We start from the raw sequence: 20,179 nt of genomic DNA on the forward strand, positions 1-20,179 counted from the left end.
AAAAAGATCCTTGGAGAGAAGGACAGAAAAGGGAAAGTTTGGGAAGTATTTCAGTTGATTTAGGTTTTAAAGGAAAACAGTGATGTATGATGGATATTTTCTGTAGACATAGTTTCCACTTTTTATCTATGTTAAATTAACAGCTGTTCCACTTCTTATTTTGTCACAATAAAAGGGATAGTACAGGTTTTTGAAGTAGGGTTGTATGAGGTACTTGTCATTAGTCAATGTACCACATATAAAATGGTCAACATGATTATTTGGTTAGTATTGATTCAGCTTGAACTGCTGCAGAAAAGGTCATGAATACATTAAATTATCCACTTAAAAAAGTCATATGGGAAAAACATGCTCTTAAAGAGACAGTTTGGACTCTAAGCAGGGTTGTTTGTTGTACTTTTTAATTGTACAATAGCATGGTCCATGTTGAGAGAAGCCGGTCGGAGTTTCTGCACAGAAGCTAAGTTATACACTGGGTGGATGGATAGGGTCACAGTACCACGCACTTTAGCCACAAACGTCTTATATAAGAAAATAATAATACATATTTCAGTGAAAAAGTACCCTATAGTTTTGAATATTGCAGGCTACTGTCAGTCCACCCTTTCCCTTGACTCTATACTTTTATCTGTGACCAATCTGTATCCCCACACAGGCTGAGCAATCTTTTGTTTCTTCTCTTCTCTTGCAGCAGGCCCAACACCTGATCTGATACTGTAAGCTGCATGCATTGAGAAAAACACAGGATCTTTTTGCAGTTAAAACATAGCCCCGAAAGGAAAGGGCTCTATGATGTCAAGACAAGGCGGTGACAGTACTCAAAAATAGTATACGCTCAAACTGAAGTGCTTTTACAGGTAGGCTTATTCAGCAGCTAAATATATGTCTTTTAGAAGCAAGAAGCCTTGCTTCATTCATTTCAGAGGGGAATTTGGATTTGTACACCCTGTTACTAAACATGCAACACACATGTAGGACAGCAATTCACATACTGTACATGCACAAACTAGATCTAACAGGCATGCACTAATGGAGAGTCATCAGAGTGAGGGGGCGGTACAGGTTCAAATCCTCTGTCTGTGTACGCTATGTCTCTGAATATTTTCAGTGTTGCTTTTAACCCCTAAACAGCCCTGTATTATGACATGCAACTTCTGGTCAGCTGTTTGGGTCTGCAGTCTGTAGAAGAGACAACACATAAACCTCTGCACGGTATATGTGTAGGAATACCGACCACTTTACAAATTAGAATATGATCCAGAGGGAGAAGACTTCCTGAAGTTAAAGTGAAAATACTCAAAACAATAGCATACACTTAAAGCTGCTGGAAGAAGATTTTGGTTATTGACAATTTTGGCAACCCCTGTGGACAAAGTGGTTGCTTTGTTGATCTTGTCCTGTACATGCCATGGCACTACTTTTTTATGAAAAATCTTACGCTGCTTTCTTTCACAGTTAAATGTATCACTCACTGTAAATATTTCCTTTGAAACATAAAACAGACTCTTTCTTCAGCGTGCTGTCGATCATCTGATCTGTTACCTACCCCTTTAAGCTGTTAAAGGCTTTAGAAATTACATGTTTAAATCTTCAGTTGTGTTGCTTATACTCCTGATAGCCTTTTGTTGGTTATAAAGAAGCGCCACTGTTGATTTCAATGTCTTTCACAGCTGGTTGAAAACTCCCACAGTGGCTGGGATTTTTGTGATTTTTTTTTACTTTGTAGGACTTTTTTTCTATGTGGCCAAAGTATGTCTTTCTTGTGACCTCATCTGCGGCGGTAAATACATAGCTTAGCTGCTGTGTAGAAATTACAGCCTCTGAACAAGGACCAGGATGACTGTTATCCAATACATGTACACTCACTACTGATAAATACCTCATACAACCTCACTTTAGAAAACCTGAACTATCCCTTTAAGAGCACATGAAATCTGAGGTGTTGTATTCTTTCCAGTAAACCCTGGCCAAAAATAATGACTTCGAGAAAGATAAGAGAGCAGGGAGAGAAAGATGTATGAAGATGAGTGAGTGATTGTGTCCATGTTCCTATTCTTAGCACTGCTGTGGAGAGAGCACAACTAATGATGCTTCCTAACCTTAATGCCTAGTACTCAAGGTCAGCCCCTGCACTGATGCATTGTGGGCAAGGTGTCCCGGGCCGCTGAGGAGCGCTGCCAGATTGAGTTTGTTGTTTGTGTTGTTGTGGTTTTCTGTGACTTTGCCCCAGAATTTATCACTGCGGTTTCCTGAAAGAATAACAGATACAATCGCAAAACAAGCAATTTATTCAGCAGAGCGCACCGAGAGGGAACTGCAAGCTCTTGTTCTGCAAGTTACACACTCCATTTCTCAGAGCTGTTTCAAGTTATGCTCTGATAATTTCATACTAATGCTAACAAAGTCATGTTAGAAAGGCAAAGGCTGCAGGATCTGAAAGGGACAACTTGAGATTAAACTGCCTGTTTAGATTTAGCTTTAGTTACATTTACATGTTTGCATCATGCAAATCTTTCAGCAGCCCGGTCATTCAACTGAAAACACAGTTCGCAAGATTGATTACTCACTCGGCTGTGTTAAATACTTGATTCTGATTAGTCTATATAACACTGGTATTTAATACTGAGGGACACTGATCGCACATGTCAAATTTCAGCACATTTCCCCTCTGCCTGTTGACACTGTAGAAAAAAACATTAGTGGCTGTTAGCATCTTAAAGCAGCAGGCTAAACAACATGAAGGATTCTTTAATATTAGATCCTGTTCTGCAGAGCTTGTGAGCACAACTCTACACTTCTGATCACAACAAAGCAACATAAACCATGAGGGGTAGTGATGATAGCAGCAATGTGAAAAGTTGTGACATGTGCCTCATTTATTTTTAAAGGTGTGTCAATTGCAACACCCTGAGAAGGAGAACTTAAAGAGGATAGAAGTAATCATAAATAGTCTTGCAGAAGTTCCGTTTACCTTTTCTAACTTAATTTTCAGAGCTTCATATTGATGTCATGCTCACCCTATCCATATTCTAGTTTGCATAGCCACATGCTCACTATATATTACCCTTTGCATATTTTTTTACGGGGTTTTAGTCACAACAGCCAAAGCATATTAAAAAAGGCCCACCTAATAGTAAATACAGCATTCTATCAACTTAATAGGCAAGTGATTAAAAAGATCATTAAAAGAGAGGTAAAAATGCAGATGTTACTGTAATGAGTTACTACAGAACTTTTGTGCATCACATGAACCACTTCTCTGTATAACCCTATCCTGGTTGCCCTGCACTGCCCCACACTATCAGCATTTTATTTCAAAATTGCCATGAAGCTAACCCAGTTTATTTCTAAGAATCACATATTTCCTGTAGTGATGTATCTGATATTTGCATGTAAATGCACCATAAAAGTTCACAAATTAACCAATCACATTGACATACATAGTTCAAGCAGACATGTTTAAATTGTTTATGATGGACAGAGTCCTCACTCCGGCAGCTACAGGTAGTCTGTGTGAAAGCTTTTAGTCTCAAACCTAAAATAAATCAGAAGTTAAAGCTCCTGTGAGGATTTTTAGCTTGTTATGAAACAGACTGAATTTAATACTAATGCTTCTTTATGACCTACAAAAGCAAATGGCACCCTCAGCACATGATTTTATTTTTCTATGTAATAAGATTTTTATATTCAAAACCAGTGTTGCAGAGAGGGTGTCAGGTTCTCAGTGGGTTTATAGGCTGAATTTGACTGCATAAAGAAGCACAGTGAGAATGCTTGTCCTAACCAAGCGGCAACCTCCGGTCTCAAACGATGAAGCCCATGCGGAAGTGTTATAAACTGCAATACATCAAGTATCCGCTTGAGGCTGGCTGCAGAAACACCGGAAACCACATAGACATGAATGGGAAAACAAGATGATCTTTGCTGCATTAAACATGTTTACAGCCTGGTTAAAAAAAACGGCTTGGCTCTACGCAGCTAATCTCTCTATCGGAACACACTGTACCGGGGGTTTTTTTTCTAACATGACGGTTCAGAAGATATTAAGATTCCGAGTTTTTGCCCATATAAGGACATGACTGACGTGACTCCCGGTCGGGAACACATAGCTGTTGGCTAGGAGGCTCACACTACGTCACACTCTTCCTGGTTGAGTTCCGCATTTCCAATATGGATGCCGCCGTCAATTGGCTTCAAAACAGCTCTCAGGAACAGATGGGTGACGTCACGGATACTAAGTCCACATTTTATACAGTCTATGGTCCTAACACATGTAAATGACAAGATCAGAAAAGAGATAACAGTGACTGCTTTGTTCACAGGGGGCGCCAAAATCAATACACACAGAAAGTTCCTCAGTGTTGCTTTAAATCTGACAATCTGGCTTGTTGATAAAATATTTAGGGCAGACTTGCATTAAAATCCCATTCCTGGACTTTATTTTCAACGTGGTAGAGGTTTCGAAAGAGTATCCTGAAGAAAGTTTTCAATAAACCCTCTTAAAATGTGAACTTCTTTGCATTCATTTCAGCATTATACACTTATTTACAACCAAGGTGCTTGCTCCGAAGCTGTGACTTTGTTACATCGTACAACCCAGATTCAATGTGCGTCTGATTCTAACAAAACATGAGCTGCACATAATGCCTCTTTTCTCTCACTGACAAATTAGAAACAGGTTGTGTTTGTAAACCTCTCGTAGAGTGTTTTCTCATCTGTCATTGCAGAGGAGGAGGTGAAGAAAGAGAAAAAGGGAAATGGGATTTTAAGACAAGGATTAAACAAAGAGGAAGAAGAAGAAGAGGAAGCCAGTGCAGAGGAGTGGGACGAGGAGGAAGGCTAAATGTTGACTAAGGGGAGGCAGAGCCGGCCTGTCTCTCTGACTCGGATCATTAATTTGTGTTCTAATTAGCAGGAATGCCACAGTAGGAATGTGATGCCGGTGTAAGGATGAGGAGTGGGCGTGAGTGTGTGTGTGTGTGTCCTGTGTCTGTGACCTGCCCTGGCTCCAAGTCTCCTGGCTTGTTAGAAATGACAGATTGGCGCTCTCATGCACCCCCCACCCACCAAGCCCACCCAACTCCCCGACCCAACCCACCCATCTGCTCTGGAAACACGCCAGATCCTCAGACCCGTCTCGCGTTAGCGCCGTATGGGCATGTGTGTGTGTTTGTGTCGGTCTGCTCAGTTTTGTCAGTGAAGGTCTGGTTGGAAGTTGGAGATTTTAAAAAATTCTAGTCATGCTTTTGTTGCATTCATCATTCTCCCAAGGCCGAGCTGGTTGTGTTGATTCTAGCTGTTTTGTCTTTTGTGTGCATATTGTGCAAACTTAGGCTGTGCTAAATAAAGTATGAGGTCTTGTTTCTTTGCACATAAGAAGTATTCAGATTCAAGTTTACAAAAGACCAGTTTCCAGCCGAGTGAAACTCTGAATCCTGCAGAGACTTGCTGAGATTTGTAGCGTTGAACTGTCAAAAGAGTTCTGTGAAAGTGCCAACATTGACGTCTCAGGTCACTATTCATTTCCTGTGTTTTCTCTCCTCATTGTGGATAAACTGTTTCTGCCGAGCTTTTCATCAGCTGTCCCCTGATTCTTTTAAAGACCCAGACGGTGCAGCGAGCCTCCCCGAGGCCTGAAAACATTCATTTAGATAGTGCCAATATCCAATCTTCCAATACGTTTCTTCTGGACATATCTTTGAGGGGAAAAAAAACGAGAGAGAGAGAAATGTATCAGCTTTGATATCCTTTGGTCAGTGACATCACATTTATAAAAGCTGAGTGAGTGTGTGTGTGTGTGTGTGTGTGTGTGTGTGTGTGTGTGTGTGTGTGTGTGTGTGTGTGTGTGTGTGTGTGTGTGTGTGTGTGTGTGTGTGTGTGTTTACTGAAGCTATTCCAGTAAAGCGTGTAGCCCAGGGACAGAGGAGAGCTGCCCCACGCGGTAATTGAACCACCGATCCTGCTGGACTATTAGTCACAAGTCTCCCACTGTCCACAGACTTTTATCGCTGTTGAATCAACACGAGCAGAGTGAGCCGGAGCAGGTCAGTGATACAAATGTAGCTTTCATAGCAGGGACACAATTTTACTTTATACAAATCTGCTGCTTCAGGCTCTCAGAGAACTGAGAGGAAACTATTTCTTCTTACTGTCTCACCAAACTGCAGCTATACAGCAATGAGAGTGAGTTAGCTGTCAGAGATCCATTAACCGTATCATCCTTAGTTATAAGAGAGTGATTGGTTTTGTTTTATGGGACATTTTGCTGTCTTAGTTAATTGTCAACTCAAGATCTTGACACACAAGGGGAGACCACTTACAGGTTTTTACCATAGACTGTATAAAATGTGGACGTAGTATCCGTGACATCACGCATCTGTTCCTGAGTGCCGTTTTGATGCCAATCGACGGCGGCAGCCGTATTGGAAACTCAACCTGGCATAGTGTGACATAAAGGGGCAGAGTTTGATCCTACAGCTATGTGTTCCCATCCCGCAGTCAAGTCAGTCATGTCCTTATTTGGGCAAAAACTTGTAATCTTGATATCTTCTGATCTGTCACGTTAGAAAAAAATCCCCCCCCCGTACAGTGTGTGCTGATCGAAAAATTAGCTACGTAGAGCCAAGACGTTTTTTGAACCAGGCTGTAAACATGTTTATTAATGCTGCAAAAATCGCCTCTTTAAAATTGGTGTCTATGTGGTTTCTGGTGTTTCTGCAGCCAGCCTCAAGCGGGTTCTTGATGAACTGCAGTTTAGAACACTTCTGCATGGGCTTCATCGTTTGAGACCGGAGGTTGCCGCTTGAATTTTTTAGTCACAGAAAACTAGCATGAATTTGAATGTAGCATTTCTTCAGAACTCCATGTTTAAACATTCTATGGTTTAATATGTATCTCGCCTTAGAGGCCACAATGTGTTGAAGTGAATGTGTGTTTGTGGTGTAGTGATCCGTGTGTGTGGGCTCTATGCATCTGTGTGTACACCTGTGTACTGACAGTGACCAAGTGATCAGCAGCTGGGCAGCGCCCTGCAGGTAAAATTACCTGAGCTGAAACAAAACGAGTGTCCCATCACAAAGAGAAGGAGCGAGAAAGGAACACTGACGTCCTCTGTCATGATTTTAACCTGATGAACAAACAAACAGTAGAAGTGGACAGACAGCCCAGAGAGTTACAGGCCTACTCACACCAGTGGACACCATGACAGAAAATGACCTCAGTAGACACAATTGTCTGGGCTAAGGCAATCCTGTGTGTCTTATTTTTGTTCAGCTTCAATATTGGGTCTTGGAGTGTGAAACCGAGTCCAATGATGGAGAGACACTGAGTTTGAAGGAGGACAAGCACAGAGAAAAGAGCGAGGGAGGGAGTGTTTGAATGAATATTTTGGACAGTTCTGGATGAGTGGACACAATGACAACCTCTCTCCCTGCACTCCCAGCCTTTGTCTCTCCCTCATTCCCTTTCACCACATCATTCCTGCAATATTCAACAATTCTTCTTCACCAGAGAGGATTTTTTATTAAGTTCAGTCCAAACTAAGCAGTTTTTTTTAGATTGATTAGGTTTCTGTCTACAGTATGAACCCACCATCCCCCCGTCTGGTGTCTCGTCCTGAGGAACAGAATGAGAGCAGGGCCGCTGGTCAGCACTCTGCTTTTCAGTGTCCAGATGGTGGATGTGAAAGATCCCAGTTAGGGGTCCCGATGCTGTGTCCTTGAAGCAGGGTGATTTATACGCTGGCAAAGGCATCCAGAAGGCAGAGGGGAGAAAACTTACTACATATTGTCTGCTCTAAAGTGCAGTTATTGTCGTTTGGTCCTACATCCTCTCAAATTTAAGTCAAGTTACTTTTGATCAAATTACTCTGCCACAAGAGAGACATACAGCAGCTAATCTAGTTCTTTCTATGCAAATAATACCACACCAGCCTCATCTCTCTGCCTCAGTAGCAGGTGTGTGTTTCCATGTGTGTGCATAACCTTGAAGGACACAGGGGGAATGTCGCCTTGCCCTGCTGCCAGCATCTCCGAGGGGTTGTATTCACTGGCACCACCCACTGTTTTCTTTCCAATTAACTCTGCCATCAGCCCTGGTTTAGACAGTCTTCCCCAAGTCGGAGAGCCTTGTATCCCCTTGCAGCTTTGAGCTTTGGCCCTGCGAAGTCCCCACTCGGCCCCCAATCAACCCCCACCCAACTTAGGCCTTAAACCCAGGGAGAGAGCATCTGTCACAGCAGGGAAGGGGCAGACATGGGAATGCTAAATCTTTTCATCTTTGTCTAATCAACCTATTGCAACCCAAAGTCGTGTGACTTCCAAACCAGGGTAAGACACTGGAAGGTAGGGGTTCATGCATCAGGGATGAAGGAAAGTGGAAAGAAGGTAAGGATTGAAAGGGGTTGAATTAAGGTTAAGAGGCTGCAGAAATTGTGGTTAAGAGTCAGGAGCAAGTCGCAGTTTTGTTTTTCTTGGGAGACAGAGAGAGTGAAGATTTGACTCATAAGAAATAAGTAGAGAAGGGAAGGATGAAAAACAAGGGCAAACAATGAGATTAGATTAAGGATGAGATCACCTTAACCATGTACAACAGGTCTACCTAAAAGACTGCTAAAATGATGGCAGAGATTAAGCTGCTGCAGGAGCTACTCTTAGGCCTCAACTTTGCAGACACTGGCTACGTTTAAATGAGATTTTTAATTCCTCTTTAATTCAGAATTAAAATTAAATTACATTTTGGGGACTTCCTGTGTGGTCAGCTGTTAATGAGAAAGGACTTCCTGCCAAAAATGCCGTTTCTGTGTATTGCTATTCGTTATAGAGTGGCTGGCATCTTCAGAAGTAAGAATGGAGATGGTGTTAGAGACAGCATCCAATCATAAACTATGGATTTCTATGCAGAATCTAGAGTGCTTGATTTCATTATATGGATGGGGTTAGCCTGTGTGCTTGAATCAAAGGTCCCTAGGAATCCTGCTAAGTTGAGAAAAGCTTCTTAAATGGCTTTTTTTCTGCATGTGGTAACTATACAGATGTGCTTTAAAGCTAATGAATATGTGATCTTTTATTTTCTTGAGTTTTATTGATTTTGTCTTTAAATGTAATAAGGGTTAATATAGGGTTTGACATTAACACCCGCCATATACAGGTGGCTTTCCACAGTTTTGGATTAACTTTTATATATACTATATTTTTCAATTGAAGTCTTCTCAAAATGCATCTAAAATAATAAACACATTGCAATATGACACTATTACACTACAACTCCCATGAACACTACCTGTTACTACATGTTACCACAGTTGTTTGCTCATTGGTCCATTTATGAGGCCTCTTGCCCTGCTCTTGCATCCTAGTGATCAACTGTAGAACATGGTGGAGACATGAACCAGAAAAGCAATGTAGCCGTACATAAAAGGTGTAACAAAACCCTGAGAACAGACAACGCAAGATTTCTACAGAATTCACACAGGATCATGACTGTTTCGAAGTAACCAGTGTTTCAGTTTAAGGAGTGACCCTGTAATCTCGCCTTTCAGACAAATGTGTCAGTGTATGTCGTGGTTACAGTCCTTGTTTATTTTTTTATTATAATGTTGAAATATACTCATCAGATATTTCTTGAATGAAAATCTAAAAGGCATTTGTGAGGACTGCATTAGGCTAAAAGTCGCCAGTTAAAACGGACACCATTCACACCAAAACACCGGCAGATTCTGTTGCTGCAAGTTATGAAGCATGTTGACTGTATTATTGACTTCAATCATTAACACAGTATCATTCTAGTGTAGTATAATGTAAAAGTCTGTTTAAGCCCAGATTATGACTTATTTACAGGAGTAAGACGATCAGGACTTAATATGGAAAGGGCACCTGTATTGTTTACTGCTAAATATTTAAGCAGTGTTTTTTTTTTCTTAGTTTTTTCAGTTTATTTTTTGTCTTAACAATTAATCCTCTACACCACTACAACACTTTGATTCCATGCAATAAGAAGCTATCCTTTTATGTCTTTGTCTTAATAGATGGCATGTTTTAGTAAAAGGGAGCTTAACACACAACCTTATCAGAGTTAGATATTTAATAATGACCCTTAAATTTGTAAATCTAGTTTAAGTAAATTTTAGTCGAACAGTTAACTTTCATTTTGTTAAAGGTAAATTCCCAGCAACAGAATTGTGGCTAGTGAAAATGCTGAGTGATTACTTGCCACAGTCGCTGGTAAGCAAAATAGTTAATGTCAAGCCCTGGACTTCTTCATAAAATGTTTGGTGAGGTAACAAATCAAGGGACGAGTTAAGTTATATCCTAATTTACTTCCATACAACGAGAGTTTCATTTAATAATGATTAGAGCCGCTGCTGTTTCAAAAGCTTGCTGGTTTAAGGCACACTGTCGAAACTTTCCAGACCTAAAAGGTTAAGCCTATGAAAGGCTATGTTTACTTCTTATACTGTATGGTTTTGAGGTCTTAATATTGCTCATGTCATGATTGGGTTGATGCATGGATGGGTGGATGGATGGATGGATGGATGGATGGATGGATGGATGGATGGATGGATGGATGGATGGATGGATGGATGGATGGATGGATGGATGGATGGATGGATGGATGGATGGAGATAAGGAAAGGTTGCTGGAATGGAGAAAAGATATGGACAATGACTGAGGGAAGATTGAAGTCAAAGCTGGTCATAATTCCAGTTATGTATGGTTGGATGGAGGAAGACATGGAAGGATGCAAGAAAGAGAAGGTAAAGGAAGGATGAAATTAAAAAACGAGATGAAGAAATGGAGGGCTGGATGATGCATCAGAGTTTAGAATAAAGAAGGATGTAGAAAAGAGGGTAGGAGGAAGACAAACAAAGGCAGATTGAAATGAAATGAAATGAAATGGGTTCTGGGCAGAGGGAGTGCAGGTGGCTGTGTAAAAAGAGGAAGCGAATGGAAAGAAAACGAGCAGGTCTTTATTATGGTGAGTAACTTTGACACGCTCGCGTTGAGCCCAGCGCCAGTCCATCCGTCATCCAGCTCTCCTACTGATGAGCACTGGAAACAAATCTGAGGAAGCCAGGCTTTATTTTGCCGCCTGGGTGACTTGTCGGAGTCGTCACAGGCCCATGTGTCCCTGCATCCCTCCCCAACCGATGTCTCCCAGGCTCCGTTTCACCCGCTGGGAATGTGTATCTCTCCTCTCCCTCCCTCTTTCCATCTCATCTATTCATTATGCAGATAGTTTTTTTTTCCATTTTGTTTTTCTACCAGTCCCTTGTGTTTATTTTTTTCTTTATTTGTCTCAAATGTTTCTGCTGTTTATCTGTCTGACAAGTGAGTGTGTATATGCGCTTGATAAGTTGCGAAACACAGAGGGCATCAATCACTGTCACTTAGCTGCTCAACACGTCGCTCAGGCTGCCAGAACCCGAGTACCCTGCACCTCCTTTGGAACCTTTTTTTTTGCTAAGTCTAACCTCAATGAATTGAAACCTTTTCAATACATACATCTACAAGAGAAAGAAAGAAGGAGGAGAAAGAGATGGGGCAAAGAGGGGGAGGATTGTGGGTGATGAGTACAAGCGCTTTTGTGCCTTTGCAATCTGACTTAAATATATGTTTACACATTTACAAATGAGAAATCCAAGAGCACAGCGTCAGTTTTCATACTCCCCCACGCCCATGGCAGCCTGCCTGGCGCTGCAGGCCCCCTCCAGTCGCAGACTTCTGGAACAGTTATTTAGATGAATGATTAAAGTTAAGGCACAGCCAGCCAGAGTCTCACCACTCTTATTTAAGGAAGAATGGGATCGCTGTCATCTTTTGATGCATTGCCTGCCATCCTGCATGCAAACGAGACACCCTCTCTCCTCACTTTTTCGTCCCTCCTCTCCTCTCCGATGGGTCCCCGGTGAGTTGCCTCAGGTGATTGATCAAGTGCCATGGCATCACTGGAGACACGTGGGAAGTCTGCCCACCAAGCCACCCACCCAGCCAGCCAGGCAAAAAAACACTCCGGCATGCTGATCTGATGTGATCAGTAAGATAGGAGGAACAAGGGAGGACTGCTGCACACAGTTGATCTATGGGCCACTGAAGTCAGGCTCCGGAGAGCAAAATCTTCTAATGACTTTATAGATAAAGCATACTGCAGTTTGTATTCTCTCCCTGCTCTGTCTACCTTCCTGCAGGCAGCACAGAGAGAAGTTCAATGCAGGACGCAAGACGCCGGCTGTGTCTTTATGAACCTTTTTGTAACTAATTTTTTTTTAAAAAGAGAGACATCCTGGGCTTAAGGCGATGTTAAAATACTGCAAATAGTGTTTTCTTTTCTTTATTCTTTTGTTTTACCTTATTCGTTAGTTATTTAGTGTTAACTTTGGGGCTTTTTCACCTTTGTCAGTCAGGACAGCTGAAGAGAGGAAATGTGAGGAGTGGAAGCGCAGGGGAAGACATGTAGCCAAGCTTTGTTGCTGGGGGTCAAACCAGCAACTGCTGTGATGAGGACAGTCGCCTCTGTACATGGGGCGTACAACCACAAAGCCAAACTCTGTTCCTCAATAATTCAAACAAAAACATTCTGTTGGGGCGCTGGTTTAGCTCAGCGGTTAAATCATGTGCACCGTGTACTGACACTGTACCAGACCTCACAGCATTGCCCTCGGTTCGACTGCCACCCTCGATCATTTGTTGCCATCCTGTCACCCCCACGTTCACCCTCCTGTTTTCAGACTTTATCCATTGTCCTCTTATCTTAATAAAGATATAAAAAGCCTGATAAATAGTCATTATTAAAAAAACATTCTGTAAACTGTTATCCATTACGAGTTGGCTCATTTATGCTCTACGTCCAATATGCATAAGGATGAAGCCTTCTGCCTGTACTTTGTGCTAATTTCATCCATATTTCTGCACGTTTTCAGGAAGCTTACAGATACCAAGAGTCCAAAAGTTGCAAAAAGAGTAGTGTAGCTAACAGTTCAATCCAACAAAATACGATGAAGAGGAATACTTTGGAAAATGGTAGAACTTTTGAGGGGCCAGGTTGTTTGAGTACCCTCAAAGATGCATTGTTTAACATCCATCCCAACATAAAGGGGGCTGGGATTGTGTGGGAGGTGCAGTCATATTGTTTAATAAGGAAAGGATGCAGAAATCTGCCTTTAGCTGTTTTTGACTTCCTATTGTAATGTTTTGCACTTCTAGTTTGAAAGGATGTTAAAAACAGTTACAAAGGCCAAGATAAAAAGTTAACATTTTCAGCAGTTGGTGCCAAGAAACCCTGGCATCTCCTTCACTACACAACATACAGTATCTGTCCATGCTTGTGATCAGGACACACTTTCATAATTTAGTAACAGAGAAAATGTAGTTCTTATATCATTGGATGGACACTCCTCTGAATAAAATACTGAAATGAATGTTAATCAAACAGACATATGCAAAAACGTAGCTTTAAGCCAGACTGGAGTTACAGCATTTTCCTCTGCTGGCACTTTTACATGCTCACATATTAGCCAGAGTGATGTATCCAGCACCAGAACTTGTACATCCTTGGCTGGTTCCACAGACGGTTTGTGGAATAACACTCATGTTTTATGCAGCGGTTTGTGCAACATGTTAGCAGATTTTTGGCTGGTTCCTCTTGTTGACTGGTGACTCCACTGCAGAGCTCTTTGTATCATGGCACATGGTTATAGCCTTAAAGCACTACCTATTCTTCTATCAGGGTAATGTGACAAATACCACTGAGATTTAGGGGTTTAGGGGAATGAACATTAATACCTTGGCACAGCCATGTCCTCAGGGGTGTGTATTCCACAGAGACATTGTTAAAATGTTCCTGAATTGAAATTTGAACAATGCTGGCACTGATACAGTGTGTTGTTAGCATTGTATGTTTATTTGGCAGTGGTGGTTGCCTGTGTAATTCTCTTGGCTAATAATAACTTATATATATCCCATAATCCCACCCTTCTTTACAACACTGTGGTGTTAATATGAGTGGTATGGTCTGTTTGTTGAAGTTAATCTATGAGAGTGTGTTACCTTCCTTTATCCTCTTGTCCACAGAGGCAGGACGTCAGCACCTTTTCTAGAGAGAATCAATTAACTTTGAAAAGCCTCCAGTTTTTGTTTGTGGCTGCTCTTGTTCCTTTTAAATGTCTGATTCACTTCAATGCAATTTAAATATGGTCTTGACAGCTCAGTGTGACAGTTTGGACACAAAAAGAGAAGCTGCTTTAAATGAGAAACTTAATTGCAAAAGATAGATAATAGCCATCTACTTTCTATGAGTGTTTGCAGGAGATCCAGAGCAGCATTATGGGATCTGAATACAAACCAAGAAAAGACAGGAGTGTTTTGAGGAAAAGTGAGGCTTTTTATAAAGAAATCTTGATTGAAAAGATGGGTACCACCATAAAATATACTGTCCATTAAATATACATTTAGCAGCAGCAGATCTTAACGAATCAAGACTAGAAAGACTGTAGAACAGCTTGCACAGTCTTCATTTCCCAACAACTTGAGTCTTCTGGAAGTTTATGTCACATGTAATAGTCCAGCACATAACAGATATCATACCAGATACATCACATTTACTTATACATTTTTAAGAGGTGCTTTCCAAGTAGTGTTACAGCTACTACAGCCCTTCTGTTCTTTGATTGGCTGGTCCTCCACCACTTTCCTTGGGTGAAACTTTAAGCTAGCACTGACTTATTTAAATAGAAATCATGATCTGTCACTGGACCTCATCAAGTCATTTTGCTACCTAAATGTTATGCAATATATCAAGGTGTCCAAAAACAACCAAACTGTGACCATTTTCAAACATTTAATGTGCACTTGGATTGATTACAGCTATGTTTAGTAAAAGATGATAGTGGGGGAAGTCAAGTCGGGTGTGACTAAACCTGTTAACAGGAGCTGTTTAGCTACTCATACCCGGGCTGCAATGAAAAATAAGATTCTGGGACACATATGGACTATACTCAGGCAGAGTGTCCCATTCATTATGTTGAAATCGTCCCAAACCAAGGCTTTTCCCCGGAAAGGCTTTGAAAGCAAGGAGCCAATCGCAGCAGTGGAGCCCGGTTATGTTTTTCTGCCTAGCTAAACTAATCAGGTTTGAAACAGTAGCCTTGTTAAACAGACATAATTAATTGTCATATTGATCTACTCTTCTCTCTGCAAGAAAGCAAACCGCCATGTACTCCGAGATAGAGACTTATTGCTTCTAGAAACTTGACTAGATTTGCTTTGTAATATATATATAAAAGTGAGGTAGACAAATGCTTCATATCACTTTTATATTGTCTCCCAACCTGTCTGACTTCAGCTGACCTCTCTGCTCCAACTTGATTTCTGTTGCAGACTCAGTAGAAAAGCCATAAAACAAAACTCAATAGAGTCTGCTGTCCTCTGCAGTTTAAGGTGTGTTAGTGAAAGGTTATACAGAAGTTTATCTTGCACTTCCTCAAAGTTATTGGTACATGAAGCTCTATGAAGATGAATAAAGCAAACATTAAAATCATTAAGAATATTAAAGAAGTGTTCAAGTACCAAAGAAAGGCTGCAGAGATGGAGAATAAATCCACACATTGTGGATTTAATTGCACATGTTGCTCTTCACGTGATGCAGCCGGGGATTTCTACATCTCCCTCTGAGTCCAATCTAAGTGGCATCTGCAATATGTTGCAATATTGTCGGCATATAACTCTTAAGCTGGCACACAATACCTTCATAAATCCTCTTATGTCAACAGCAAAGGGCAGAGATAACTTCTCTTTCTTTCCTTCTTTTTTCTCTGTCTGTCTGTCTTTTTCTTTCTTTCTTTCTTTCTTTCTTTCTTTCTTTCTTACATCCTCCTTTCTTCCTTTCTGTCTTTCTTTCTTTCTTTTTTTGTTCTTCCTTCCTTCATTCCATTCGCATTCCTTCTTTGGTTAATTTCTTCCTTCCTTCCCTCCTTCCTGTCTTTTTTTCTTTCTTTCTTCATTCCTTCCTTTCTTTTGTTCCTTCCTTCCTTTTATTCTTCCTCTCTTTATTTTGCTCATATCTTCCTTCCCTCCTTCCTCTTTTTTCTTTCTTTCTTCTTTCTTTCTTTCTTTCTTTCTTTCTTCTTTTTCTCTTTCTTCTTTCTCTTTTCTTTTTCCTTCCTTCCTTCTTCCTTCCTTCCCTTCCCTTCTTCCATTCTTTCTTTTTTGTTCTTCCTTCCATCCTTATACTTTTTTCCTGTCTGTCTTTTTGTTATTTCTTCCTTCCTTCCTTCCGTTCTTCTTTTCTATCTTTAGTTCCTTTCTTCCTTACTATCTTCCTTTCTTTCTTTTTCCTTCATTCCGTCCTTCCTCTTTCTTGTTTATTTCTTCCTTCCTTCCTTCCTTCCTTCCTTCCTTCCTTCCTTCCTTCCTTCCTTCCTTCCTTCCTTCCTTCCTTCCTTCCTTCCGTTCTCTCTTCCATTCTTTCTTTCTGTCTTTCTTTACTTCTCTGCCTTTTCTCTCTCTCTTTTCAGTGAAGTCTCGATCTTACCCTCACTTTGATATTACTTAATTTTCTGTATTTTTCTCTCGATGTCGTCTCACAGAAAGTGCGGCTCCTCTGTATGAAACTTCTGCTCATGTTCGACACGAGTACATTCTAAATTTCACCTGACACATGGAGAAAAAGACTTCATTTCTTTTTTAAGTAAAAATTATTTGGGAGCGGAGCCAGTCCTCTTGAAACAATATTATAGATATTACTTCTCAAGAAACCTCTGATTATTCTCTATGGGGTGAAGTGATTCTCATTTTTGGCTTATTGCACTCATAATCTCACTGTGTGCCGTATATATATTGTCTTTTTACCTTCTCTCTCTCTGTTTCTTTGGACTTTCTTTTTCATATTGTCTTACAGAGCTCTGTGCTTTCTCTACACTAGTTCTCTTATTCGTTTTCTTCTTCTCCTCCCTTACTGTGTTATCTGTCTCGGCTCCATTTCCTTGCTCCCTGATACTCCCTGACTCAGTAGCTTTCATTTTCATGATAATCCAGCGACACCACTGGACTGCGAAATCGCTTTTACTGCCTTTTCTTTTTCTCTTCTTCACTCCTACTTTCTCCCTCTCTCTCTCTCTCTCTCTCTCTCTCTCTCTCTCTCTCTCTCTCTCCCTACATTTTCCCCCCACTGGTTTATCTTTTTTCCTCCTGGCTTTATTTTGCTTTTTGTAATTAAATGTCATTTTTAGTTCTCCCATTTTTTTCAGAAGAAGGAAGAAAAAGTTACTTTTTTTCATTATTTCATGATTGTTGTCAGAGCAGAGCAGAGTCACTGCTGCTGAAATGGAACATGCCTGAGCCACCAGCAACAAAATATGTTCATCTCTGTCTCTCTGATGTGTTCACCTCACAAATTTATCCCTGTATCTCAGGAACAATAAGCAATATTTAACTATTAGATACCTTTTTACCTATTCGACACATCTTTCTCATTTGACACATCTGCTTAGGTGTTGGTCAATCCATGTTTCATTGCTCATCAGGATTTAGTGGCAGGGAAACTGTACAAACATTCTTCTTTCCAACCTCGTCCAGTATCATTTCGAGAAGAACCATGCCATTGCACCGATGGGATTGGTAATCCCTGGGATGAGCCTTTCTGGTTCGCCCTGAGGTGCTACAGGTAGGCGTCTGTCAAGTGACAACAGCTGTAAAAGTACCTCAGCTGCCCATTTCAGTGAAAGGAGAAGTGACTGTTTACATAGATCCTTTAGAATGCCTAATGTTCTCACCTGAGACACTCAGATGAAGTCACAGGTTCTTGTTCTACATTTAGTCTGTTTTCTTCACCACTTTTGAAAGATCCCCCCCTTTAGGCTGATTTATACTTCTGCGTTGAATCAACGGCGTACCCTACGCCGGGTGTCCGCGTAGCTCCCGTACCTACGCCGAGGCCTATGCACGTAGCTGACATGCACCTCCTCCAAAATGTAACTCCCCGTAGGACCGACACGGACCGCAAGCTCTGTGATTGGTCAGCTCAGCGGCTTTGTCTTTCCCGCATTTAAAGTACTTCCGGGATCCCGGACATCAGCCGTGTATTTCATCTCCTCCTCTCTATTCTTCATGTAATCATGTCTGTATGATAAACAGCAACATGTATCAGCTGTAGATTAACATAACACGCTCTGAATCGCTTTGGAAAAGTAAACAGAGATCGTAGCGGGACCGGAAGCAGGCGGCCGGCTATCAGAGAGACCGCACTGCCCTCAGGCGTTTCGGCGGAGAATAGCTGTGCGACACGGACACACCGACGCACAAGTATGTGGTACTCATGTCTGCGTCAGCCCCTGCTGCGTAGGGGAGACGCAGAATTATAAATCAGCCTTTTCTCTCTTTAGACCCCCTGCTGAGCTGTTTCAGTCAGTGTTAGTTTACTCAGAGCTGCAGTTTGTTGTACCATTTTTAGTTTTGTTACAAAAATCCTCCTCAGTCTGGGACTTGTACCTAATGCTAACTACAGGCTTTTAGATCTCAAAGTCTGCCTGTGGGTCCCTAATTATTCCAGACAGGTGTCAGCTACACGTACCAGCTAGTCTGTACACTTCAGTTTTTAACTTGACTCAGCTCAACTTTATTTATTAAGCATGTTTCAGACAGAAAAAATATGCAGCCCAGTGCTTCACAAAGGATCAAACAGATATCAAATTGTCAACAAATAAAATGATAAAACACTAAAACAATGAAGATGAAGGTGACGTGCTTTATATACGTTGCGCTTCTACAATACATCTGTGCAATGACAACTTTTCAGGTGACTAAAAGGATTTTAGTGGGTGACTTTTTCCTCCTCTCTGAGTACTCGTGGGACATGTTTTGCAAATTGCGTTCGTGTTGTCCTCTCCTAAGAAACAGTGAAAATCATACACAACAGTGACGCCATTTTTCTCTCTCTCTTCAGTTACTTGTAACTGCGCTTAATCTTCTTCTCTGTATTTAAAAGTGGACCTGCTATCAGAATATGTAAGCATGTTAACAAGTAAATGAAAGCAACTTTTACTGGTTGTTTACATAGATTTGTGTTACAGGAACAACAAATAATAACTAAGTACTCTCAATTCTGGCCCAATATATATCCTGCATCTCTACAAATCCCAAAGATAAAAAAACAAATAAAACTTTTTTAAAACTACGATCAAATATAAAGCTAGGCTATAGATAACTCCTATTTACAGGCCAGATTAAAATGACAGATCTTTAATTTTCTTTTAAAGACACAAAGACAGCTTACCATGATGTTAATTGTTGATGATGATAATGGAAGGTCTTAAATTGTTTGGTTGCTTCATTGTAGATGTTCCTTATTGTATTTTTTTTTTTAAAGAAAAAAAGAAAAGAAATTCCTAACTTAATTTTGTGCATTGCCTTTACACTGCTTGGCAGTACCTGCACCCGAATTGAATTGAAGCACTTTGTTACTCTTACTGATCTTGTTTCCTCTTGTCTAGATATTTGCTTGTGTTGTTCTTGCTAAATGACATTGTGAAATTATGACATTGTAACATTGTTCCAATTTAATCTCAAGAGGCCAAATGTTTTACAGTTTTCAGGCATATAAAGAAAACGCCTTCTCCTGGTGCTTGAGTGGGACATATGAAGAACATTTAAAAAGAAAGCAACAATGAATAAATTCTATTTCAACATCAGAATACATGTACATGAGAGTAAATTAGGTAAAATCAACTACTTCAACAACTGTCTGTAAACTTACTAAAGCAACACATATGAATCAGATTTAAAAGCTTGTATGGTCAACAACAAAGGAATTGTATTTTCTTCTCCTCGTGCTTTTATTCATGTTACAACTCACCAACACAGATCACCAACCATTTCCCATGGTGCACTCTGATTTAATCCATTTGCATCCAACTTTTTTGATGCATTTATAATTATCATTATTAAAGTTGAAGATTTTGAAATCTCATTGACAGTGAATAGAATGTGGACTGTACTTCCATAACACTTTGCTGGTCTTCTGACTCAAACTACATGTCACATATATCCATGTACAACACGTCAATACACTGAAGGAAGAGACTGATATGTTAAGTGTACTCCTGCTGTGATAACTAATCCCACTCACATGCATACACACTGCTGGCTATGCCACGGGGAGAAATTTGTGGTGCAGTGTCTTGCCCAAGGAT

At 40.7% G+C, this 20,179-nt stretch overlaps 1 protein-coding gene across 5 annotated transcripts in view; it reads left to right on the forward strand.

The window, feature by feature from the left end:
- The window catches only part of LOC117829752 (neurexophilin-4), a 165,675-nt gene that overhangs the window by 133,246 nt on the left and 12,250 nt on the right, over nucleotides 1–20,179 (forward strand). The window lies entirely within an intron of this gene.

The sequence above is a fragment of the Notolabrus celidotus genome, chromosome 1 (genome assembly GCF_009762535.1).
Source record: "Notolabrus celidotus isolate fNotCel1 chromosome 1, fNotCel1.pri, whole genome shotgun sequence".
NCBI classification, from domain to species: domain Eukaryota; kingdom Metazoa; phylum Chordata; class Actinopteri; order Labriformes; family Labridae; genus Notolabrus; species Notolabrus celidotus.